Below are 27,291 nucleotides of genomic sequence, written 5' to 3'. Positions count from 1 at the left end.
TTCCCTTCCCTTCCCTTCCCTTTCCCCTCCTTTCCTTTCCCCTCCTTTCCTTTCCCCTCCTTTCCTTTCCTTTCCCCTTCTTTCCTTTTCCTCTTTTTATTCTGTAAATAGTAATGGAGGAAAAAAGAACCCAACAAAAAAGAGACACCTAGGACAACATAATAGATATAAATGGCAAAAAATCATCTTCATTCTATACCTATTTTACATATATATACACACACAGGTGTGTGAGGCAGGTACATCAGAAACGTATGGGTTAGATAAGATCAGGAAGAAAAGCTACAGGCAGGCATAATCAACATAGTCCACCTTCAGTGGAACAGTTGGGATTTACGGATCCCGAAGGCCTGGCCTATAAATCTGTGGGTAATGTGGTTTTCAGGGCTACACTCGGATTTTTTCAGCCTTCCCTACCTACGGAGGAGTTGGCATTCAGCCTCCAGTTCTGCAAATTAGTCTCCAAAGATTCATTTGAGCATCGTGCACCGTGATCCGTAATGGAGATTTTCCATTGTGCCAGAGCTGAAGTTGCAGCCCTCAGCATTGTTTGCATGGTACTGCTGCTGTTACTTGGTCTCGGGATTGCAAATTTCCTAGTCATGGGAATCAGCAAGCGAGAAGAGTCTCTCTTGTGGGCAAATCTTAACATGTCAACAGAGTGGACGAAAATGTCGCTGCTGGCACATTGGAGAAATGCCAAGGTAAAATGCTAGCTGATAAGTGGAAAATTTCACTCTGTAAACATTTGGCCTGGGACTTCATCAGCCAAAATCAGCGAATATTAGAATCAATAAATGCCCTGCTATCCATCAGAGTCTCTAAGTATGGTTTATTTATCATTATATATAATGTTTTTTTAATGAAGAATATAATCAAAAGTTTTTATTTTTGCATGAGTGGATATTTCCTCCTTATACATAGCTTATTGTTTAATGTAATAAATACATGACCTATTTTTTTAAAATATTATTATTATTATTCCCCTCTGGCTAATAGTAGTAAAAAGTAGGTCAGGTTGAAATGCAATTCTCCATCTGACATTTTTACTGATACAGAGCAGTTACATGAAGCTTTCATGAGTCCTTTGTTGCCATTGGTATGCATTTGCTTCTGCTAGATACGGTCATATGGTCTTTTGGTAAAATCTCTCTTTTAAAATGACTGGACAACTATATTTTCATGTTATTCAATGTGTGTGTGTGTGTGTGTGTGCATGTGTGTGCGTGCGTGTGTGTGTGCCTAAGCACTGTGCAATAAAATTAATCCCCAGAATAAGATTTTAGTACATGAACTCTACAATTGTCTCATGTATGTTTTTACAAATGTTCCATGAAACGTCTTTATTAATAACTTCATTTTTCAGGATTTTTCTTACTGAAGAAAAACCATCACTTCAGTTGTTAAAAAGCATCTCATTAAGAAATGGATTTGTTGCCTACTAGGAACTTGTGGGAGCAAGGGAAATGGAGACGGAAATAGCAAATAGAAGCAAGTCCCTGAACCAAGTAAGTGAATTCCCTTGTTACCCTAGAGTCAATGGTACCTCACTGCTGAAGACCATGAAGGTCTTGAGACAGTCTCCAAGGGTTTTTCTTTTAGAGGGAGCACTGTAGTTCAGCCACACAGTTAAAGAAGCCCTTACACCACCTCTGTCTGAGTAAATATAAATTGCACGTGAGGCACTGTTTGACAGGTCACAGTTTCCACAGGCTGAGCCCTGGGTAACAGGACTGTTATACAAAATGCTGAGCGAGCAAATAGCTGGATTGCAATCTATCATAGCAGGACGCAAGTCTCGCCATTGCTGGGTCAAAAGATTCAGGTGTTTGTCAAATAACACTATAAATCATCTTATACAGGGGTTCTTTTAAGCACAAGAGCTGGATGCTAAACAAAGCCTAGGAAACTGGCAAATACAACTGCTTCACGGTAGGATTTAGGCACCCAGCTGACATTAGGCTCCTGTGATAATCCCATGGACACCCATGGTAGCCGTGACCATAGAATATTAATTTAACTCAGTGCTAGTTCTAGGCAAGAGTGTACGTAGCAGCTTTTCCATCATTGTGGTACATGTGAAAGTCTCATTTCTGTGTCACAGTCTGAAGCCAGCCTAAGAGCAATACTGCTCTGAACAAAAACATTTCAGAATGAACTCTCCCCAGCCATGTGTATAGATCTGCTAACAAAATTCACATACCTGATATTGTATCGAATAGATGCAAAAAAGGTCTAGTGTGGCTATGTACCTTGCTGTTTCTTTTGCTTTATTTTGTATTTGGGATGATTATATGAAACGCTTTCCCTTTAACATCTGCTGCCTGCCTGTAAATGATGAACTGGGTTCCAGACACAATTTCTGCAGGTAACCAGCTGTGATACCCTGCAGTGATTCATAATACTAAAGTGTTTATGGAGATTTTTGAATTCACATGTTTATGAAGTTTGCAGTGTGACATAAGAGGAAAGAATTTAATTGATGTTGTTTATTTTACTGCAGCCATGGCTCTGAGGTGTTCAGTACAGTAAATTAAGTTAGAGTGTACACCTCACTATATGGTTGCAAACCTCTACTCAACGGGACATATCTTGAGGAGAGAGAAGTGTGTGAGATCAAGAAGAGGAGTGAAAATACTCTAAAAGCCATTCACAATGGCTGTAATGTGATTTGGTCTAAGAATTTAAATTGTTCAAAAATTAAAAAATAATCAGGCAGGGAATGGTTGTGTTTCATTGTTACAGACTTAAGTATACTTCTGGAAGTCAAACATTGGCTGCAAAAGCGTCTCACTGCATGAGGAAGAAAGAGGTTCACTAGAGAAGATCCCAAAGCAAACTGTTGTCACTTAGTGTAATTCAGTAGCAACTCATCCTGCCTGCCATGAGAAAGACACAGAGAGGAGGCATCTGTTTCTACAGGTGTGACACTAACAAATATGAAGCACTGTATTTTGGCACAAATCACACGGAATAGGTTCAATACAGTTGTACTGAAGTTTGGGCCTGACCCTGCACTTCCCATCGGTTTATACACCTCGGTGTGACAGTAGCTCAGTAGTACGGCAGAACCTCCTCCTGGTTCCACTCTTTTGGTGGAAATTGGGGTCTGGGAGGAATTTGGGAACTATGAAGAGAATTGAGTTGTGCTTTCTTTCTTCCTTCCTCTTTCCTGATCCCTGCAATCTCCTCAAAGGGTGATCTAATTTTTGCCAGAGGTGGTATCAGTTCCTTGGTAAAATGACTCGGTGGCATGGTATGTGCTGTACAGGCTGGGCTCAATGGTGTGGAAGAAGTGGCTCAGGGGCTTTGCCGTGCAGCATGAACATAGGCTGTGGGATATCCCCCAGCAGTGTGATAATGTGACCCCTATCCCTCTAGGACCCTTTCCCTTTTCCCCATCTGCAATATGGGGTCCTTTATTCCAGAATCCAGGCTGGGACCTAGGTACTTTATTTGGTCCTTACACAAAGGTTCAAACTGATCCTGTATGAACAATGTGTCCCCAGATTTTGTCTTGGCTCTTTGCCAGTAGGTTAGGAAATGCAAGCAGCAGCTTTTCTGGAAGTCAAGAAGGAGAAGACAGTGTGGAAGAGACGGCCTTGTTCAGTTGTTTCATTCCTTCATTTGCTTTGATCCAAGGTGCTGCCTTTCCCTTTCGAGCACACGCGCTCTGTGGTTGTAGGAAGAGCACAGCTGTAGATACACCTCTAGGCAACCATCTTCTTTTTTTCTAGTTAGTGTTGGTGGCTTTGGCATACAAATAAACACCTTTACAATCAGGTTACATTAAAAAAAAAAAAAAAAAAAAAAAAAAAAAAAAGGAAGAAAGAGAAAAAGGGAAACAGAAAAAACCAGTGCCAGGTATTGTTAACTGATCCCACGTGCAACCCCTAGAGCTTAGTTTGCATCTATATGTTATTATCTCTTGCCTTCCAGAACAGGTTGGTTTCATCCAAACTGATTTTGTGAACAATCCTTGTCCTGTCCAATCCCTAATGCCTGGAAATGTTTAGGAACGATTTGGGAGAATGCTGTGGAACACAGGACAAAACTGCTGGGAACATGTTAAAAATTAATTTATTGATACTGTTAATTGTGGGGATAGTGCCTTGTCCCTCATCCAAACAGACAATATCTGGATGCATCTCCGAACAACACATCTGCAGTAAGGGAGCCTGAAATCACAGCTCTAAGTATTTTTGCTTGTAGAAGGGTAGAATCCAGTTTTGTTTAAGTAGCAGACCATTTCAGAGAAAGATTTGTGTTAAATAATCACATCCACATGCTGTTCTTATGCTTGGACTGGTTACCATTCCTGTGGCTAGCCAATTTGCAAATAAAGATGGAAATGAAGCAGCAGAAAGAATTAAAAGAAGTTAAAAAAAAAAAAAAAAGTATAGAACTACTTTTAAAAAACAATTATAGGATTAGGATTATAGAAGAAGAGGAGAACTCAGTACTTGATATTGTGTAAAAAAACCCCAAAAGCAGAAAAGCAAAATCAAACCCTCCTCAAAAGCACCAAAAATAAAAAATAGAATAGACAAAATTAACCTTCCAGTCCTTCATTTTTCTCTAGATTATGAAAACAAATAACAATAAATTTTAGATTAGCACAATTTTACTGAGGTAACTAAAAACTTTAATTTAACCAATTTAACTTTTTGCAAAACAACACTGTCTTGTCTACATTATAATTTTAGAAAATGTTAGTTAAAATTTATTGATAACATATTTTAAACTAATTTAAAATCATTCTGCCTTCCTGCTTCATGCTTTAAAACATTTGCTTGAGGGAAAACTGTGTAGAACTTAACAGAAAATTTCAAGTATTCAGTAGTTTGTCATTTACCTGAAACAATCATCTGGCGTTTAATACAGATTTAGACCCCTGCTATGAAATTCCATAGGATGACTCAGACCTTCTACAGAGAACAAACTTTTTCTCTATTCTTAGATTTTTAGAGTAATTTCTAGGAACCTCATTGATTAAGTCACAATTAAATCCTAAAGCACTTGCCCACCAGAGTAGAAACAATTAGCACAAGTTAGATTTTTCAGTGCCTGACATCTTGTGCAGAGAGAATGAAAAATTCTTATGATGTGATATCATTGTACACACACTTTCTATTTATCATGCGTTAACACAGAGACCAGAAAGTGCTCTCTCCTCATTTTTTCTCTCTTCTTAAAAGTCTTTATTTTCAGATTCTGTAATAGCTCCTCACACATGCTATTCTGTAATCCCTTTATCATTTCAGTTGTGCTTCAGAGTTTTTTCAATAGCTTATCGATGTCCTTTGTATACTGCAGGGACTAAACCGTGCTTTCTACTTCGTTGGTAGCTATGCTAAAGAAGGAAATGCTGGAGACAATTCTTCACATCACACTCAAGTAGCTCCTATTAAGCCTTTTTGGTGGCACACTCAAAGAAAGCTACTAGGAACTGGTGCTTTCACTGTATTAGTCTGAACAAGAAAGACCACAGTCATCAGTAATAAGTGAAAGACCTGCTGAAGTAGAATTATTCAGATCTGAGCTTCAACTCTGGACAAAGAACATCTTTTTATTAGATCACCTACTTGGAAAAAAGCCAGTTTTTCAGGCACTGGAGATCTTTTTTAGTCCTTTCAAATGTCTAAGCCCATACATTTGTTTTGTTAATGATATAGAATCAAAAAATCAGTGAGTTGAGCAGGACCTCTGTAGATTGTCTTGTCCAACACCCTGCTCACGTCAGGGTTAGCTGTGGCAGGTTGTTCAGGTGTGTGTCCAGTTGGATTTTTAATATCTCCAAGAACAGAGACTCTACAGTCTAGGTAGGCAACTTATTTGAACCCTCTCAGTAAGGATGGTGTGTGTGTGTGTGGTTTATGTTTGCAGGGAGATTTGTATAGTCTTTCTGTATTCATTCTGGGTCACTTGGCCTGACTTCTGCCTGTTGGGTACTGCCTTTTTATGTTTGAGTTTACTCAACTAAATGCAGTTTGGTCTAATATGAGGTAATAATTCAGTTTGCAGTGTCTGCCTCACTACTGAGTGCATCATGACCACATGCCTTCTACAATGCTAATCCTGCAAAGATTGTTTAGTTAAAAAACTCTGAAGCAAAACTTATTTAGCTAATCCTGAATTGCCAGTCCTACATGGTAAACATACATTTGTCACAGCCATGTAGGGTAAGGATCTTGGCCTGGAAAGTAATGGACAGTCTTAATATAAGAAATACTGATGTCTTTAAAAATTTTCCTTCTGACTTTTGCATAGCAGTATTACAGGCAAGAAATATGACTAAAGATTTTCCATTAAAAGGACTGTAGATGACCAAAGTATGCCGCAGGAACATCATTGTAGTAGCAAAAAAAGAACAAAAAAAGAACCTTCTGAAAAATACCAGAGATTTGCCATAACATTTCATAAATAGGTATCATGGCAAAACAACACTCCAAGAAATCTGGGTTCTCCGAACACTTTCCCAGTATCAGCTTCTCAGATACATTTTATAATATTTTATTGGGGGGGGGGGGGGGGGGGGGGAGGAGGGGGGAGAGCAGGAGGAAGCCAGAACATTTATTTACATGGCTACATCTTAATATCTCTGACGTATTAGCTACAGTCCTGTAAAAATAAACTACAAAATTGTTCTTCCACCTCAGTTTGGATAAGCTGGTCAATAAATTGTTAAATCGTATTGGTAACAAATATGTTTTTCAAATAATCTCTTCCTAAAGCAAAATTCCAGCTATGCATTATCACTATCAAATCTGACTTCTGTGCCTGTTTTACAAGATTTCTTGGTTACAATACTTTAAAAATAGACATCAAAATCTCGAGAGAAAATGGTATGCATTAATACATTTTAGATGGTTGCAAATTACAACTGGGCATTTAAGGTCTCTACAAACCAGGACAAACAAACAAACAAAAAAATCTAAGCAATTGCTTTTATACTTTCTCTGCAAAGTTATGAAAGATCACCTTTGTCTGCCATGAAGTACTCATTAGGCCAGTAGGCTACATATATTCACAGCAAACTGTGTAGCATAGGTACTTTGTCATGCTAAAATAAAGTCCAAAATATTCACACATGGGTCTGAGACAGCTCTGCCAAACCATCTGCAGACCCTGAGGGCTGTCAGCTCACCTCAGAGAAAAGACCAAACTGAAATATTTCGGAATGAAGAAGCCTTACAGCCAGAACTGCAAATCCAGCGTCATGGGGACCAAGCATCCGCGTTGTGTGAATTAGGCAGAAGCAAGACAGCCATTCACAGCTGCAGGATGGGCCACCACTTCCTTCAGCTTCCAAAAGGCTGCAGGAACATACGTATATATGAACGTTCAAGTGTTACCTAGCTTTGGTTTCCTTTCCATCCATCCTTTGTGATGGTGCTTCTAAGGTATCTCCAAATTTTAGCCAAACCAGTTCCTGGATGACATGAAGATCCTAGCCTTCAGTCTAGGAAAGTTAATGTGGGTGTTGAGTGTTCTCTGAAATTTGTGACACCGGGTGGAGAATCACCATCAGGCTTAAAGGGCAAAGAAAAGGGCTGGCAACGGCTGGACCTGTTAAGCCAGGTGGCCTTTACTCCTCTTGCCATATGGGTGCAGTATGACAGTCATTTTGTTTACCCAAAATTGATACATAATAAGAAGTCAAACAACTGTAAAAAAATTGAACAAAACAAAAACCGACAAAAAAAACCCTCTATTGAAAGGAATTTGATTAGCCTTCTGCATTGCATGGTACTCTGATACAAGAGTGAAGAATTTAAGATGGAAAAAGAACATGGGAGGGAAAGGATGCATAAGTAGGTGTGTGAGACACATAAATTGATTAGATACAGAGAAAACAGCAGCTTGATAGAATTGTGGATGAAAAAAAAAATGCAAAGAGAGGAGTTTTCTGATTTTTTCCTTCCACCTTGGAAAAGCAGCTCTGCAAATACACACCGAATTACCACTCCTGTTTATTTAATTTTGCAAGTCGCATCATTCCAATCTTAATCTTTATTTTATTCTTTTTCATTTGTTGGAAAAGAAAGAATGCTGTTTCAGTAGGAGACAGAATTATGAACTGTAAGACATAATCTTGCTTGAGGCAAATATTTTCCCACAACCTGCCTGCAAATTTGCAAGACCTAGCGAACTGCTGCCTATCTGACAGTGGAAAAAAACAGTTTATTCAGAACAATGATTATACATATACGTGTGTATGTGTATAGATACACATGCATAGACCAAAGGAAACAGAGGGTAAAGAGCAGGAATACATCATTTAAGGAAGAGAACTTGTATTAATCAGACAGAGAACTAACTGATATCACACTGGGAAAAGCTCTCCAGTCTTATTAGGTATTTCTGTTCATGCCTGGTATAAAGACAGCTAAATTAGTTTAGGTAGAGAAAACTCTTATATTTCCCTTTGCCCCTTCAATTTCTTTACTCATGCTTTGCAACCAAAATTCATAAATAATTTTCTGTGGGTATGAAGTAACTGCAAGCTTAATTATCATGTGCTTTTGAACCTGGGGAAAAAAGAAAAAATCCTGCTGGAAAACCTTTACCTGTTGTATTTCTGGTCAGGTTCAGATTAGGAAGCTCCATCAGTTTTTAAAGAAACATTTAGTTTCTTATGTTTAGTAACCTCCAGAGGCTTGGGTGAGTCAGATAAGCTTGAGATAAACATCTGACCTTTACAGGATTTATCCAAAGTGAAGGGAAGCTATTGAAGTGCACCTATCACTAATTCTGCACTTGTTCCAAGCAGGAAATTTTCACTGATGTTAATGGGAGCTCTCTGCACTGCATGAGAGGAGATTATCCAACAGACATCCACACAAAAGAAAAGTTAACAGCATATGAACTGGAAGACACAACAGTGCCGGAAGATTTGTTCTTGTGATATGTCAGGTAGTTTGCTTTTTAAAATAGCAACATTACCACATAAATATAAATTGGTTAAATTACAAACTGAAAATAACCTTTTGCTTTCAGCATAGAGTTCAGTTTCCAAGACGATTCCATGGACATATGCTTGCAAGATCTAAAAGACAGAAAGAATTTTTAATCACCAAAAATATTTTGCATGATTTACACTTCCTTGAAGTGCAGAAGTTAAAAAATACTTTTCGCTCTTGATTTCATTTCACTCTTAGCAAGCCAGAATAAGACTATATATTCAAGCAGTGTATTCTAGCATGTAATCGGTCCATTTCTTGTTTATACAATACCAAAATGGATTTCCCACCAGCACATGTTTAGAAAACAACATGAAAACTTGTATGTTTGAAATACCCCTGCCAGGAAAATTGACTGGATGCTCTGCCACTCCTGGGCCTTGCAACCCTGAGAAGCTCCAGGTAAGAAGAGCAAACACAGCCCCCTCTCTTGGCTCTCTCAAAGCTCCATTACTTCTTGCTCTGTCCTCTCACTTCTTGACTTGTGGAGCAGAGCTGGACACTGAGAGCACTTCAAGGTAGAGAGCTGTAATGCAGGGACTTGTATAACATAGAAAAGGGAATATAAAAAAAAAAAAAAAAAACAACCCAAAAACCCCCAAGCAAACAAAAACCCAAACAGTTTATTGGCATGAGTTGCAAATTTGGGAGCATTTCTGTCTTGCCCAATCTGCAACGATTGCTTCCCTTCCTGTTCTTGGTCTTATAAATCCATTGGGAATATCTACATCATATTAAATGGTGTGGACAGGAGCAGCTCACTGGAGGTTAACAAGCCAGGTTATACTCCCCCAAAGCCAGGCCACAGAAAATTAACAATGGCTTTCAGCAAAACTAATGGACAGAGATAAGCTATGAAAAGAGACATCTCTCTCAAATTAATAATGCAGCTGCACTAATTTATAGCAGCTGAAGATCCAGGGTTTTTCTACCTTCTTCCCTGATAAAGCTGTCTCTCTTTTTAGGAACAGAAAGTTTTCTTCTTTTTTATTATCATTTCTATTTTTCCATCAATGAGCTATTTGTTCATTGGAACGCAGAGCTGACCTCAGCTGAAAATTCATTGAATGTCCCTGCAAATCAATCCTTATCTCCAAAATCCCAGTTAAAAACACCTGACCTGTGTATTTTCATTGTCCTCCCCAGAAGTCTATTGTATTCATGATATTTTTGACCAAACTGTGTAAGAACAACACTAGAGATGTGAATACATTTCCTTTTTCCCTCAAGCAGAACAAAACCTAGCCTGCCTCAGGCCTCCCTTGATGAAAAAAAAGAGTTAATGCATTAAACATAGGACATACCCCAGAATTTTAATAGGATCTTTAATCCACCACATTTGGACATGTAATTGTTAACATTTTGTTTTTCATTATGGAATGTTTTGTGCTTAGAGTACTCCAAGAAATGAACATCTGGTATTAATAACTTTTCAGCATAAAAAGCTCAACAAAATTACAACCTATTGTAGTTGGCAGATGGGTTGCAAAAAAATGAAGGGAAAAAAATCTACAAGACACCAGCTAGATTAATACACTGCATTATAGATCCTGATTTAATTCAAACAATGCATAATGCATTGCCTTCTAACAATAGGAGGCTATTGTGAGAAGTCTTTTCATATTTAGGCATATTCAGTAATGATTATTCATGTAAACAGGCTTTTTGTTTAAAATTAGTCACTGAATTGTTTTGACTGGTGTGTTGGTCCCAGCTTCGATGGGAGATAGTACATGTGTACTGCAGAAGGAAGAGTCTCAGAAAAGTAGAAACAAACTCCCTGTTCCAGAAAGTTCTTGGCACTGATTTGCACAGAAACACTTTGTTTCAGAAGCCGTAAGAGACTGAACAGTGAGTCGTTTCCGTCTTCCATCTGACTCGGGATGTAAAGAATCAGGGAGGGTAATTATAGAATCATAGAATGGTTTGGGTTGGAAAGGATCTCAAAGATCATCCAGTTCTACGCCCCTGCCACGGGCAGGGACACCTGCCACCAGACCAGGTTGCTCCAAGCCCCATCCAGCCTGGCTTGAACACCTCCAGGGATGGACCATCCACAGCTGCTCTGAGCAACCTGTTCCAGTGCCTCAGCACCCTCACAGTATGGCTTGTCACTGTGTGGGATGGCATGAGCCACCATCAAGGAAAGCTTGCAGTACAGAGCTGGCTTGAGTTGAAAGCATTTGGCTGAAGGGGAAATCACCACTGACTGTGCTGCCACATCTTTCATTTGAAAAAGGGAGATCAGGCTGACTAAGCACATCACTTGTCAGCTCTGCTAGATCATTAACTTTTGGCTTCCTCTACTTTGTAAAGACTTGGGTGCCTTAGTTTGTAATTTATTTCTCTTTTTCTTTCTACACACACACACACAAACACACACACGCACACGCGCACATGCACACACCCACCCACCCCTTTTCCTTCTCCACTTCCTACACACAGGGTTAGGACTTCTTTCCTCACTTACAACCTTGTTTACCTGGAGTGACTCCAGGAATTGAAACAGCTTTTTTGGATATTTGTATTACAGTAAATGACAAAATTCTAACTGTAAAGTTTTCACCTTGAACTAAGCCTAGAACTGTTTTGACTTTACGTGATGGACTTGATTGGTGTGGAGCAGGTACCTGCCCCATAAGGACCGAGTTATTTATGAAGGAATATTTTTTTCATTCCTAGGGGGAGAAAATACGTAAAGATTTCTTCCATGTTCCTTTCCTTTATAGTTATACAAACAAAGGAGACCATGGGCTTTACTAGGTCAGAAGAAACCCAGTGTGAAAGAAATAGAATACCATAAAACCTGAAGAGGAAGAAACTTGAATAAAAATAAGGTAATGGATGTGAAATTGGGCAGATGCAGTAGTAACTGCAGTTTTTCTCTTAATGTAACTGCTCTAGAGAAAAAAGTCTTTACAGTCCAATATCCTGGCATCACCTGGTCACTATTGAATGCTTACGGAATCAAAAACTGAGCATAGGTAGTGTGATCCCTAATATACCCTCTGAGTCATAATCAGATCAGGAATCCCTGAGAAGATGGTTACATCTAGATAATCTTATTTAAAAGTTGCAAGTGGACTGTCCTCTGTGGTTTTGCTAATTCTTTTATAACTTGTTCCTATGTGTGGCCTCAGTAATGTTTTGCAGCAGTGAGCTGCCCAATGCAATTATACATGATATGAAATATTATCTTCTCTGTTTTAATCCTGTTGTCTAATAAATTCCCTCAGTAGCCTTTAAGTTTTTCAGTTGTGACAGTGAATAATTTTCACCTTTTTTTATCTTCCTTATGCCACTCATTATATACATCACACCTTGGATTTAGAAAAGCAACATCCTTACACTGCAGCTGAAATGACTGAGATTAAACTGAGGAAACGGGAACAATGCTTTCAAAGAACCTGGGAATGGGATCCCATGTGTTAGATGTGGCTGAGGAGTGGTTGAAGAAACTTCGAAAGACAGCAGACTGCTCAAGGAATGAGTTCTGTTGTTGCATCAGCTGAAGGTCTCTTCCCTGAAACAATGCCACAAAATGAAGTTTAAACTTGATGCAGTCACAGTTAAAAGATGTAAGAAACATTTTAGTATGAAAAGTCTTGGGCAAGAAAAGACAGCAGCACTGTCTTGCCGCTTCTATACCCTGTTGGAGTGTTTGCTGCCCTCCTTAAGTGTCATTGCATGTAGTACATCCATAATGTTAAATAACACAAAGCCAAGGATTAAGCTCAATCTTTCAACCATGATTTCCTAAACTGGTTCTTACCACTGTACTCTTGCATTTGGTTGTGGTCTACGCAACCAAACACTCTCCTGGTAATACCTGGGCAGGGTTTAAAGGTTACGGCAGTTCCCATCAGGCAGTATGGAGAACTTAAGATCATGTTGATGGAAGATCTCCTTCCATCCTATGCAGTCCTCCAAACTAGCTCAGCTGGCTTTCATCCTCAGTTTAGTATGTAGTGACATTGTGTGCTGGAGTGTGCCACATCAGCTTTTTGTTACAAGAACAGCACTGTGCTGGGCTTCAACACAATTTGACCTGCAGGGAAGAGAGGGGAAGTCACAGGCACAAAAAGCAATAAGAATGTCTAAAGGCAAAAATATGCCTCACAGAAATGAGGGGTAGCCCAGCACCAGCTTTTAAGTGGTACCAACGCCCAGTTCATGAAATAGGACACTGTTCCAAACTATCAATGTAGCCGTACAGATGGGCTCCTGGCAGCCATTAAGAATGTCAGACCACATCTCTCCTGATATCTGAGCAGTGAACAAGCAAAATCTGTTCTACAGGACTCAGTTTGCTGAATTTTATACCGAGATATTTTGAATAATGTTAGCGAAGAGATCCTGATGTTTGAGTTTCTTGAAAATGATGTTGCACATTGCAGGGTACAATGTAACTACATACATTTTCTTGAAGCTCAAAGCAAGAAAAGCTGCATAATTTAGTAATCAGATTATCCTGATAAATTTGCTTATCTAGTGAATAAATCACCATATATGTCTCTTTTCCTTCCCTCCCATATTATAATTTTTTACCATCTTACCTGTTTATATTGTAAAAAAACCTTTGGGAATTGGACAGTTTGTTGCAACATAGTTCCGTTGCATCTGCTTCTGAGTCCTAGTTAGTGCCTGGGTGTTGTCTTCCTGAAAGTAGAAATAAAGAGTGCTTGTTGACAGTCTTCTGACAGAGGGGACAAAACACTGATTCAAGGATAGCAGCTTTAGCTGGAAGGTACTGATTTAAACTAAAAATATTTTGAAATATAATTCTTAAAATTTTTGGAACATTTCAGATTGAAACAAGAGGAAGCTACAGAAATAATAATAATTAAAAAAAAATCAAGTGTCAGTTTACCCAAACATAAGGACTCCTTTGTTCACAAGGAATTTAAACTGAAAGATTGTTTTTCTCACTTGTTTATGAAAAAAAAATAAGTCTTCTGTGCAAAATGAAAAATCTGTCCTCTGCCCAGTTTTAATAATAAATGATGTAGGGGGTTTTGTTTGTTTGTTTGTTTTGTTGTGTTTTGTTTGTTTGTTTGTTTGTTTTAATTTGGCAAACAGTGTGTCAGTGTCCAATAGACAATATTTGTGAGGACTCCTTTTTAGAGATATTAGCTGTTTGAATGAAGCAGTGTCATCTTTTGTCTCTGGCAAGGTAGCTTTCTGTGTAGCCGTCATCCTTAAAGAACAATACTCTGAAACTTAGCCTATAATCACCTAACACAACCTATACTATATGCAAATATGTAATTCACATGAGATTGGCTCCTGAGGGAATTCCTATTAGAAGCATGAACTGTATTGAGGGCGACAGTCTTTTTAGAGCCATTAAGGTAAATGAGGTGGTAATGGGAAGTGCAGATTATACTAACTTCAATAATTTATTTCATACTTCCCATCAGGGTAGCTTTTACAAACAGCTAGCATTAATTGAAATGTAAATGAATGATAAATTATGAAAAAAGGTATTACAAAAAGGAAAACAAGGTGAAATAAAGGGAATAAAAGCAAGACTCTTAAAGCAAAGGAAAAACAGGAGCTGACATGTTAATTAGATAGCACAAAATGACAGGAAAACAAGACAGGACACAGAGGAATGCCTGTGTGAATACGAGTCACACATGTCTACAGTTTTAATGCAGTCTTGTTAGCTGGTACTGAGCACACATGAGCAGCAGTGTATTCCCCTGTCTGTCTGTCCGATGACCTAGCACCGGGGGCTCGCAGGTGTACATCCCCTAACAGGGGGTTTGTAGTTCATGACATTGCTCTACAGCAACAGAGCGTGAACTGACCCCTCTGAAAACCCCTCCCAAGGCAGTCAACAATTTTCCTTGCTTCAGACCTGCTTTTTCATCCTGTTCACACCCAGGGTGTCCTAGCAGGATGGATTCAGAAAAGTGTGTTGGGTTAGGCACCAAAATGAGTCTTCTAGTATAATTAGCAATTATGAAAAATCTTGATGTGTTGTGCTGAAGGTGGCCCTGAATAGCCTCATTCAGAGTCTCCTAGACAGGTAGACATGCTTTCTTTCCATAGAAATTTGAAAATAGGAAAGCTTACCAGACTGAGAAAATTTAATGGAGGTATGAATCATGTTGACTTGCACTGCTGCAGATTAGTTACAGTATGCTACCAATTTTAAACTGTAAGTCGCACCAACAGAGCCTGGAGAATACAATTAAAGTGTTGGAAGGTTACTGAACCAGGCAAATACTGCATGCTAGAATAAAACACATATATCTCTGCAATTTCTGGAAATGCCTGCACAGGTCTTTTCAAAAGTATTTCATATATTTGAAGTAGAAAGTGTATGATTAAAGATTAAGGAAATGCCTTGAATTTCAAAAATAATTTGATTAAGCATTTTCAAGAAACTAACATATTGTCCTTTCTTTTCCTTTAATAAGAGATAAGTTTACTGTAAACATTTTTGAAAACCAACAAGTTGAAAAGTCAGCAAGTCTTAAAGTAAATTAGAAATGCATTTGTTCAAAAATCCCTGACCCAATGTAAGCTCTGAGTGATTAAATATAAAGGCATTTTTCCTTATCAATGTCATAAGACACACCAGTGCTATAACTTTCTAAATGCTTTAAAGAATCACTTACTGAGGAGATGTCACACCATCTTGACTGCAAGAATATCTGGACCCTATTTGGCAAATATGTGGAAGCCTTCTTCACTGCACAGAAGTCTGTCCTCTCACAAAACCTTGCAGGTCAAGCATGATGTAAAGAGCAACGTGTGCAAGTCAGATTTCTTTGTCTCACAGAAGGCAAAAACGAGCAAAGAAAAAGTGGCCTATTACTAACTGAAGTCTTTAGGTCTCCTTTAGAGACAAGCAGCCTACTGTCCTACCAGCAGAGGAAATCACCAAGATGGTTCTCAAAGGAATATTCTTTACTGACAATACTCAGTAAAGAATATTCAGAAAATAAAAATCTAGTGTGAAAACTACAGCATTAGCTACAAAAGAAATGCCTTCATCAAACAGTTCAGACTCATTAATAATCAAAAGACAAGGCAAACATAGTGTGGAGGTTGAAACTGCTGGATAACCTGCTCAGAACTGTGAATAAACGACTAAACATTTCTACATACACTGTTTGTTGGGCCAGTTAGCCTCTAAATCAGTCAGGCCAAGATATGTCTGTCACAACTCCAAAATGTAGGGAGGACAGAGAGGTGAATTCAAACAGCATTGATTTTCCTGTCCCATTGACCACAAGAAGTCATAAAGGTAACTGTTGCCATCTCCATTTTATGTCCAAATGTAAGGTCTGACAAACGTCTCTTCTCTCCTTTAAGGAAGACAGATGATCTCTCAGGGAGGTTGTAAGATGCCTCGGGAATCACTGTCACCAGGCTGGTCCTGACACCCAAAATCATGATCCTTGTAAACATCTGCCTTGAACTGCCTTGACAGCTATGATGGATGACATTGTGCCTCCAGGGCAGAAGCAAATGGATGAAGATAAGCTGCAGAGGTGAAAATCTGGCAGCCCCAAGGCAAAAGTGGGCTGTCAGATAAAAGCTCTTAGGGACATGCCGTGGTTTAACCCCAACCAGTAATGGTGTCACACACCTGCGGATGGGGAGAAGAATTGGAAAGGAATGTAAAACTTGAGGGTTGAGATAAGAACAACTTAATAATTGAAATAAAATTTTAAAAACCCAATAATAATACCAGTAACAGTTACAATGAAAAGGAGGGAGAGGGGGGAAGGAATGAATTCCAAAGGGAAGGGAGAAAAGAAAATTAGTAACACACAACGCAACTGCTCACCACCCACTGACCCATGCCCAGCCAGTCCTCAAGCAAGGATCAGCAGCCCTGGCCGAGCATCCCCGGTTTATATACCAAGCTTGATGTCCCATGGTATGGAACATCCCTTCAGCTGGTTCAGGTCAGCTCACCTGGCTGTGTCCCGTCCCAGTTTTCTGTGCCCCTCCAGCCACCTTGCTGGCAAGGCCTAAGAAGCCAAGAAGTCCCCAACCACACTGTTCCCACACCAAATCCAAAACCCAAAAAGAAAATGAACTGTGTCCCAGCTGAAACCAGGACAGGATGATAGGTGACATGCTAAACCCAACATCCAGGGAGGGCTCCACCTCCTTCTACATTACTGAGCAATATTAAGATGAAACAAGCCATCTTCTCTTTTGACTCAGTAGGAAAAAGTGGTATTCTTACACTTTTCACTATATTGAGAGCTTCAGCCTTTCCTCTTGCTCATGTAAATCGGGAGGCTGAACAGAAGTTTAAGGAAGGAGTAACATAACTGTTAATGGTCTGAAAAGCATACGATAACGTATGTGGTCCAGGAAAGCAGATATGCCCTGGGAAACCCTGGGGCTCAGCAAACTCTCTTGATTTTTACACCCGAAGACTCTGCTATAACATTCGGGGTTTCAATATTTGGATCAAAATAAACCCCCAAATTTATCATTCCCAGAGTAATTCCGAAGTTCTGTTACTGTTATACAATCTCTTGAAGTTAACATCCCTCTCATGCAAGTGTTGTTCCTCATACAGCAGCTACTGGCATTCACAGCCTTACAGACAAGCCTTTCAGGGATCATGGCATAAGCAATATTAAATATGAACTTTCTTGACTCAAAGAATTCAGCTAGGAAAAGGGTTTTTAACAAACCTTAATTAATTGTCTAGGTTGCATTATGCAATTCAATAATTGTGTCGATCGGAGGATAAGACAGACAACCTTGTAAAAACAAACTAACAACAACTCAGAAAATGTTTTCATGTTTGCTCAAACTCTGAAAAAAAATTACAAAGAGGAACCATTGTTATACCAGTTGATAATACAACTTTTATTTTGATTTAGATTTTTATCATCTACAGCAAAGTGAGCTACTTTCACATGAGAGGAAATATCTGTGGACCAAAGATGTCTTCAGAGTAGATTAGTTTTTAGTTCATCTGAAACGCAGTGACTAGATCTCTGCTAAAATAGCCTTGAATGTGTGGTGAGGGGCTCTGCAGGCCCAGGGAATAAGCAGGAACAGCTACAAGTTATATTTAAAAGTTCACAGAAAATAGTTAAAGCGGGTGGTCTGTGCAGAGTCTTAAGTTCTGTGTGACAACAGGAAGAGAACATCAATAAATCAGTAACTGTCTCTTCCCACTCTATTGTTAAATGTACTCTCCTATAATGCCTTCCCTTTTATTTAAAATACATCATCTGACATTATACAAATTGATACATGAGAAGTGATTTGTTCTGCCTCCAGAGGCATCTCCTAGTTTTAGTTTTTCCACTTGCCATTTCTAAATTTTATACTGAATATGAAATCAACAGATGATTAGGCTATAACAAGGAGAAAGTGGTGTGTCCACTTCCTAGTCACTTTGGACCATTTTTATCCTTCTAACCTGAACTTTAATCTTTATTGTTCTACTGAGTCTTTCTGTACCTTTCACTTTCAGCTCTCCATTTGATTTCACTTTCCTTTGAACCTTGTCTTGTCGTCATTGTTACAGAACAATGGTCTTTTAATTTTCCATCATGTGTTTAACTTATCATTTCTCGGTGAAAAAAAGAAAAAAAAAATACAAGGTCACTTTGTCAAAGAATCATAGCAGATATGCATAGGATCTTAACTTTCAGCAAAATAAATCATTTGGATGTTTCACTGCTCCCAAGACAAATAGAATGATAATTCTGATTTCCCAAAATGGTTTATAATTTTCATTACCTCTGCATTAAGTTCTCAGTTTTAGACCTCTGTAAATGCATTTGAAAGGGAAGGAATAATGTCTGAAATCAGGTAATTTTTTTTTTTAAGATGACCAGTTGGTCATTTGTTTCATTGCAATACTCAGTAGTTGACTGGATTGGAGGAGAGGACTGAAAATGTCAGGATCTCAGAAAATGATCTGATCTAATTTGACATTATATTTCTCACTTGGGTATTCATGTCTAACTATAAGCATGTAATTCTGCTTATTTTGCTCATTTTTAACCAACTATAGTACCCAAGAACTGAAGGCTAGTATTGAAAATCTGGTTCGAAACAACGCACCTTTTTTTTATTTTTTCTTACTTTCAGTGGTTAATTAGTCAGATTTGGCAATGACCCTCCGATGCTGAATGGAATGAAGATGTTAGAAAAAGACATGAGAAGAGAGATGGGCAGTTTCTCTATGTATGGATTATCCCTTTTGTCTCAATGTTTTCCAGTAGTCTTCGGTTGTTTCCTTTATTTCTTCTTAGATCTGTCTTTCAGGATGTTATATTCTTATATATTTGATGGTGATTGCCCAGAAAATTTCAGAAATGTCTCAGTAGGCAACTTATAAATGGCTTAAGCAAATGATCAGGGTAAAATTTCAGGTTTGATCGGAGCTACCTACCTTTCAAGACTTTTATGAGATTTACAGATAAATTGAAGCCTGCCATAAGTAGCAGTGAATTAAATGCCCTGAGTGTGGCTTTTAAAGTTTGATTAATTAATATCCATAAAGCATTCTGCACTACTCAAACTAAAGGTGCACAGAACAAAATACAGTCATTTTTAATCCTGTATCTCATTGTGTGTGGGTGTATTGGTAGAGATGCTTAGCACTGGTACTATAAATTACAGAGCTCTAAACTTGCAAAGCCACCTCCCCTTGCTGTAGCTCCATTAGCTTTGCTGCTCTTTTCCTGGAATGAGTTTGCTTTTTGAAAGTTTGATGAAGAATAACAATGAGAGGCTATACAATGTTTTTTTACAGCTGTGTGCTTTGACACACAGAAGATATTTCAGCCCCTGTGATGACAGTGTGCCATTCCGATGAAATAATGCTGCAGTCACTTAATAACATGGAAGGAAGAGATACAACCTAAACATGCAAATATGGTAATTACCAACCTCAAACACAATTATCTCATGTGCTAGTACTCATAATGGGAACAATATTTCTGTACTGCTTTTTCCCAGAGTCGTTTGCAAAACACTCGCTCGCTCTTTTGCCTTCCTCGTGGAAATTTGTCTCTCCCACAAAATTTCATTTTCTGTAATGACACAAAACCCACTGGTTCAGTGACCTTGGCAGCTCCTTCACAGGGTATATAACTTATGCTGTCTTTCCACCTTTATATGAACTGTGTGTCTCAGCTCCCAGAAGCTGATCAGGAAAGCGGGCTTTAGCCCAACACACACGGTTGAGGATGCAATTACTGTAACTGGCTTTCCTAGCTGACCACTGCAAGAGCAAAAGGTTGGCTCTTCTGTGGGTCTAAAACCTGCTCCAGATTCATAAAGACCCTACAATGATTTATTCTAGGAGACAGTGTGTGCCAGCTTGTATGTCTGTATCAAATGTGCTTGTATAATAACTCCTCTGAGATTTTATTCTTTAAAATAATTACAGCTGTTTGGTACATTTTTTCTTCAACGATGATAATGCATCGGTTACTGCCCAGAGTTACAGAGGTAAGGGACTGTTGTTATGTGAATACAGTCATCGAGTGAGCAAATGTAAGAGATTTCTTTTAGAGATTTTGCGTAAGTTGAATCTTTCCCTCACTTTAGGTGGAAACCAAGGCTAACTTTCTTCTTATTTCATAGAACTGACTATTAGATGAGACTGGGTAGTTCTTGTATTCAGATTATCCCTGATAATGAAGCAAAAAAAAAAAAAAAAAAAATGAGGCACACTGTCCAGGAGGTTCCTGCAAAGCATTGATAGTAACTTTTTGATGCACTTGGTGGAGAAGCCAACAAGGTGAGGTGTGCTCCTGGACCTTGTACTCACAAAGAAAGGACTGGGTGGGGTTGTGAAGGTTGGAGGCAGCCTTGACTGCAGTGACCAGGATCCTGCGTGGATAAAGCAGTGCAATAAGTGGGATTGCAACCTGGGAGTTCAAGAGAGCTAACTTTGGCCTCTTCAAGGACCTGCTTGGAGGAACCCATTGGGTTAGGGCTCTGGAAGGCAGGGAGGTCCAAGAGACCTGTCTAATATTCACCCTTCACTTCCTCAAAGCTCAAGATAGGTGCATCTCCATGAGTAAGAAATCAAGCAAAAGAGGCAGGAGGCCTGCATGGATGAGCAAGGAGCTTCTGGCAAAACTCAAACAGAAGAAGGAAGTTTACGGGATGTGGAAAAAGGGACAGGCTGCTTGGGAGGGATATAGGGATGTTGTCAGAACATGTAGGGAGGTGACTAAGGTCTAAGGCTAAGGTCCCTTTGGAATTAAATCTGGTGAGTGAGGTCAATGACAACAAGAAGGGCTTCTTCAAGTACATCAGCAGGAAAAGGACTAGGGAAAATGTGGGCCTGCTCCTGAATGATGGGGGTACCCTGGTGGAGAAGGACACAGAGAAGGCAGTTACTGAATGCCTTCTTTGCTTCAGTCTTCACTGCCAAGGCCAGCCCTCAGGAAGCTCAGACCCTGGAGGCAAGAGAGGAAGTTTGAAGAAAGGAAGACTTTCCCTTGGTTGAGGAGGAACGCATTAGAGATCACTTAAGCAAATCTGACACCCACAGTTCCACGGGCCCTGGAAGCTGTGGAGTCTCTTTCTCTGGAGACATTGAAAACCCACCTGGACATGACTGTGCAGCCTGCTCTAGGAGAACCTGCTTTAGCAGGAGGGTTGAACACTACCAGAGACATTGCTGCAAAAAACTGTGAGGGTTCCTCAGAAGCACAAGACAGTCATAAATCTGAGTGAAAGAGTTTTCTGTGAGATTTTTTGCCTATTTTATGTTGGCTATATGTTGGTCTGAACAAAAGCTGGATTTCTGTATGCTCATGGGCACCCAGCTTCTGCATTTCTTTATGCTCATGGGCACCCAGCTTCTGCAGTCAGTGGCAGTTTACACACACACAGCGTATTCATTTATTTCCCATACCTGGACTGTCACAGCTGCAGCTCAGCTTTCTTTGGTGGTCTTATGTTAAGACAAAGCTGTTAAACCGAGCCTAGGAGGTTTTCAGACTACTCTTTCCCAAGTACATCCGAAAGGATCAAACTTAGATTTTTAATTGTTCTATTGATTCTATCTTATACTTGAATGTAGGTATGAAAATTAGAACGTGTGGCTTGTTTCACGTTTTGTGCCGGGTGTCAAGATAGGATTGGCTTGGACACTGGACAAGTAATCTGTTACATAGTACAATGAACTAGTAAGGACAGAAAAAACCCACAACTTTGCCCCTTGAAAGCTGGAGATCAGCTACTGGAACAATGAATATTGTTAGAGTTGTTTGTCATCTCCTGTTTGTCATGTCTTTGCTGCTCTTGTTGCAGGTGGGCACATATGAGAAATCAGTAGCTACTTCTGTGAAAAGTGGCTCTAGCAAACTGTTCATGTTCTTTTGATGTTCTTCTGGGCTGTGGTGGGAGAGTCAAACTGCTATCAGTAAAGCTTTTTCAACTTCTCTACTCAGGTCCCACTTGTCTCTTTCCCCTGTTCCAGTAGCAATCAGAATAATTATCTTGCTGATTTTTCAGATTAATAAAACATTAGTATACTTTTTAATTTCATTCTGGAAATAACATATGCATGGTGTTATGGATCACTGACAATTTCAAAAGTCATCATTATATACTTTTAGACATGACCAGAATCTAAACACCATTTGTAGTCCGTAGTCAATTTGTTTGTGGCACCAAAGATCCATGCAGCACATTGGTAAATAATGAAAATGGAAAAAATTACAGATCATTAATAATTATGTGGACAACAAAACTCATTAATTTAACTCTCATCCAAGATTATCCCCGTCATAGATACCTACTGAAATGGATTTTCAGTCTTCAACTTTCTTGCAGCTATACTGTAAGAAACCCCACAGTTTTCAGAGTATCGCCCCTATTAACTCTACATGTCTGTGGCTCTGTGCAATTGATTGGATGAGTGCAAGACACACTCACATGAAAAGAGAGCACTCTTCCATCATGAGACCATAATTCGACCCCATTTTTTGAATAAGAAATGCTTCATGGCATTTTATAGCGGACAGAGATATAGCAACATTCATTGAACACAATGCTTTCCCCTAATGCAGTCTGTGGGGCCGGGGAGACACTGAGATGTGAACAGAGCAATGCCAGCAAGCACTGTCAGCAAGTGCAACAGGCTGATTTGAAACCAAAGAGGTGTCAAAACCGGAGGGCTTGGAGTCCCTGAGCACCACTCAGTGCGTAGGCAGGGTCATCGTCTGGAAGGCGAAGCCTGTGGATTTGAGCCACAGTAGTATTTTATTCAACATTATCAATAACAAGAGGGAATAATTCATGGCCACACATAGTATAGCGGCTCGCTGTCATTTTTAGCCCAGTTTTCATTACAGGTTTTGGCCTAAGCCTTGCAGGTAACACTACTGACGGAAGAACCCCGTGCCCCATTGAGATTGGTGATACTGAACCCACAACTGAATCTGGTGCGTGTCTTCAGCCACTAACCTGAAGCTGGTTCTTGAAAGGTGACTTCAAAATTTCATTAAAATAAGCAAAAAAGGTGACTCCAGAATTTCAAAAAGCATTGTCACTGTACCCAAAAAGCATAATCAGAAGCACCAAAATTAGTATTTTTTAATTTCCTATGCAAACATTTGAAAACTGAGCTGTTTGTATGAGGCCTTACTGAAAGTAGAAATAAAACATTTTAAGTTTGGAAAAGATTCACCTTGAATTTACAGATTTTTCTTTCCTATGTAAAGATTACTGAAGACTAGGAAATTAAAAGATGCATTAGCTAAAATTCATTCATCACTTTATTCTTTCGGGGCAATTGGATTCTCTGCACTATAATTAGAAATATTTTGGTCGTCTTTTTTTCCCCTGTTTTTTAAATTTTCCTTTTAGTTTCCTGTACAATGTCTTTCTCCTACCCTGATTTGAAAATGTCCCTTCGGACCAGACTCTAAGTAAGTTTAGTAGAAATTTATTTCCCGAGTACGGCCTTGCAAATTGTACCACATTGCATCTCACAATTCCTGTTTTCATGTCCCACTATATCACTTCCTCATGTCACCTACAGTGTAGTTCATCTGAATAAATTTTGACATTTTCATCTAAGACCTCCTTCTAGTCTATGAAGAGATATAAATCCTTGTAGGGTCTGAATTTAGACTTCTAAAGTAGGTCATGGGAATTGTGCTTATTCATTCATGCCTGTTCTCTCAGCTGACTACAAAGAGACCTAGGGTGACTAGCACAGCTGGAGGCACCTACACTGAAGATCTCTAAAAGTAGATGAGATGAATCCCACCCCTGGTCCCTAATAAAGGCAAATTGTCACCAACAACAGAAAGTCTGATTCTCACTTGTTTGGCCCTTTGTTCAGTTATATGAATCTTTGCTGAATGTCCGTAGATATATCACCACTGACTTTTTACAACTTTTGGGACAGATTTCACTTCCTTATTAAAAAACAACGAAAAAAAGCCCCCAAAACATTATAAATAAGAAACTATGGTAAGGGAAAAAGGAAAATAAAATTAAAGGAAATTATTAATTATTTTGAAGAGTTTGAAATTGAAACAGAGACTTGGCCTACTTCCATTATTAATAGTCAGGAGAATAATTTCCTCCCTCATCTCTTTTTTTAAAATGAATCCCCCACCACCACAACCGAACACTATTTCACGCAGGAATTATTTCCTGCACAGAGAACAAATTTGTCGGTTAAAATGAAAATATTGAAATTGGATGCATTGTTGAGCTGTTTCTCTTTATCCATGTAATTAATGAAGATTCTTTTTTATTTAGGGAAGAGGCTGGGCCGTCAGGCTGTGTGACAGACCCTGCCCAGCTGTTCATGGAGTGTCATTACTATTGTTTATCTTTCATTGTTGGCTATGCCATTCTTGAATTCCCAGGCTGGGTATAGAACATCTGCCAAGACCCTTACAAATACTAAGTTAAAAAGGAGGATGGAAATATCTGAAGTTCTTGCTGCTTGAGCTTTTACTCCTAAATTTTCCCAGGAGATTATTTGGATGGTTTCTGTGATGCAGATATATCTATTCTTAAAAAGGAAAGCACTGTTCAAAACAATTTAACCTGTTGATTAAGTGGTGACAATATCAGCAATATGAGTTAGCTTCCAACTAGGCACATCCTCTGAAAGTGAAACTCTAGACTGAATTGCCACTCCCTTAAGTCATAGGATCATAGGATCATAGAATCATAGAATACTTTGGGTCGGGGGGGATCTTCAAAGGTCATCTAGTCCAATCCCTCTGCAACGAACAGGGACATCTTCAACTAGATCAGGTTGCTCAGAGTCCCATCCAACCTGACCTTGAATGTTTTCAGGGATGGGGCATCTACCACCTCTCTGGGAAACCTGTTCCAGTGTTTCACCACCCTCATTGTAAAAAATATCTTCCTTATATGTAGTCTATATCTACCCTTTTTTAGTTTAAAACCATTATCCCTTGTCCTGTTGTAACAAGCCCTGCTAAAATGTCCTTCCCCACCTTTCTTATAAGCCTCCTTTAAGTATTGAAAGGCTGCAACAAGGTTTCCTGGAGCCTTCTCCTCTCCAGGCTTAACAACTCCAACTCTCTCAGGCTTTCCTCATAGCAGAGGTGTTCTGTTCCCCTGAGTACCTTCACGGCCCTCCCCTGGACTTGCTCCAAAAGGCCCATGTCTTTCTTATGCTGGGGACTCCAGAGCTGGAGACCATACACCAGGTGAGGTCTCATGAGAGTAAAGAGGCAGAACCTTCTCCCTCAACCTGCTGGTCACATTGTGATGCAGCCCAGGATATGGCTGGCTTTCTGGGCTGCGAGTGCACATTGCTAGTTCATGTCCAGCTTTTCATCCACCAATACTCTCAAGTCCTGGGCTGCTCTCAATCCCTTTATCCCTCAGCCTGTCCTGATACTGGGGGTTGCCCCAACCCAGGTGCAGGACCTTGCACTTGGCTTTGTTGAACCTTATGAGGTTCACGCAGGCCTACTTCTTAACCTTGTCCAGATCCCTCTGGATGGCATCCCCACTCTCATGCATGTCAACCTCACCACTCAGCTTGGTGTCATCTGCAAACTTGCTGAGGGTGCACTCAATCCCATTGTCTATGTCATTGATGAAGATATTAACCAGTCCTGGTCCCAATATGGACTGCTGAGGGACCCCGTTCGTCACTGATCTCCATCTGGACATTAAGCCACTGACCACTACCCTCTGCATGTGACTATCCAATGATCCAAGTCACCCAAGTCTCCTTCATATAACTGGTACCTCCTGGCACAAATCCATCTTTGTCTTTTGCTTTTCATGGTCTGACATTATTTTGCCCTTTTTCTCCATTAATAGAAGTATTAGTCATTTTGCAGAGTGGGAGAAGAAGGGAAAGGGATCTTGAAGATATGTTACCACTGATTATGCTTCCAACCTGACAAAAAAGTTCTGTTCCCAAATTTAGTACCATGCACTAGATTGCAAGACAGCAATGCACCGTAAATTACTGTATTTATGACATGCAATACAATATATGGACCATTTTGACAAATTTCTGTGACAAGTGCACAAGAATTATTGAGAAACTACCACCCCATTAGGTACCAAATTCAATGGAATTTTATAGCCATCTCAGTTTCCACACCTGCAGGAATTAAGTCTCAACAGTCTATTTCCCCTCCTCCCCAAATCTTGAACACTTCACTCCTGTACCCACAGCATGAAGTAAACAGCATTTATCTATTAGGTAAATAAGTGATGTCTGTGCACAGGTTTCCCAGGGGACTATGCAGATAAAGTAATTTGTAGAAAAGCCTGAACTGGGGAACAGAAAAAGGGAACTTGCTGCAATCTATATGATAGGAAGGCTTCTATCATAGATTTAATTGGAACTCGCTGTCACTGTAAACCTGATAAAGACCATTGATATTTGTATCAGAGATAGGTGATTTCCCCTTTCTGTGTTTCTACTAACATCTGATATAACTTGCAAATAATGTAGCCCACACAATAACAGTGTGTCACCTCTGTAAATCAAACCTTACATAAAATAGCAATCAGGAAGACAAAAAGAGAGAGTAGCTAACTGAGCAGCTAATTATTCTTGACTAACTCCATAGCTAGCATATGCTAATTTTCCTGGTTAGGAGGCTGGGCTGGAATTTCAGCAAATTTTCCTTTAATATCTAATATCCTGTTCCTCAAAAATAACTAAGACTTGATTTTTAACAGACCAGATTAGGCTATTAAATCCATCTGGATGCTCCTAAATCCATCATTTAGATTTTTAAAGGCCCCTACTTAGTTACTTCTGAAAGACTGCTGGCATTTCAGATTTCTCCAATACAGCCTAAAAGTATATCACTACCAGACAGGGTCAGAATTG

At 39.4% G+C, this 27,291-nt stretch overlaps 1 long non-coding RNA gene across 1 annotated transcript in view; it reads left to right on the top strand.

The window, feature by feature from the left end:
• The first annotated feature begins 42 nt into the window (after positions 1-42).
• LOC308061350 overlaps positions 43-27,291 on the top strand; it is a 43,265-nt gene continuing 16,016 nt past the window's right edge. Inside the window, exon 1 of the long non-coding RNA XR_013927182.1 lies at positions 43-27,281. This is a non-coding gene — a long non-coding RNA (uncharacterized lncRNA). The remainder of the gene's footprint in view (positions 27,282-27,291) is intronic.

This window comes from Falco punctatus, assembly GCF_963210335.1.
Source record: "Falco punctatus genome assembly, chromosome: 3".
NCBI classification, from domain to species: Eukaryota; Metazoa; Chordata; class Aves; order Falconiformes; family Falconidae; genus Falco; species Falco punctatus.
The sequence above is the reverse complement of the archived record's forward strand: the minus strand, read 5'-3'. Positions and strand labels throughout refer to the sequence as shown.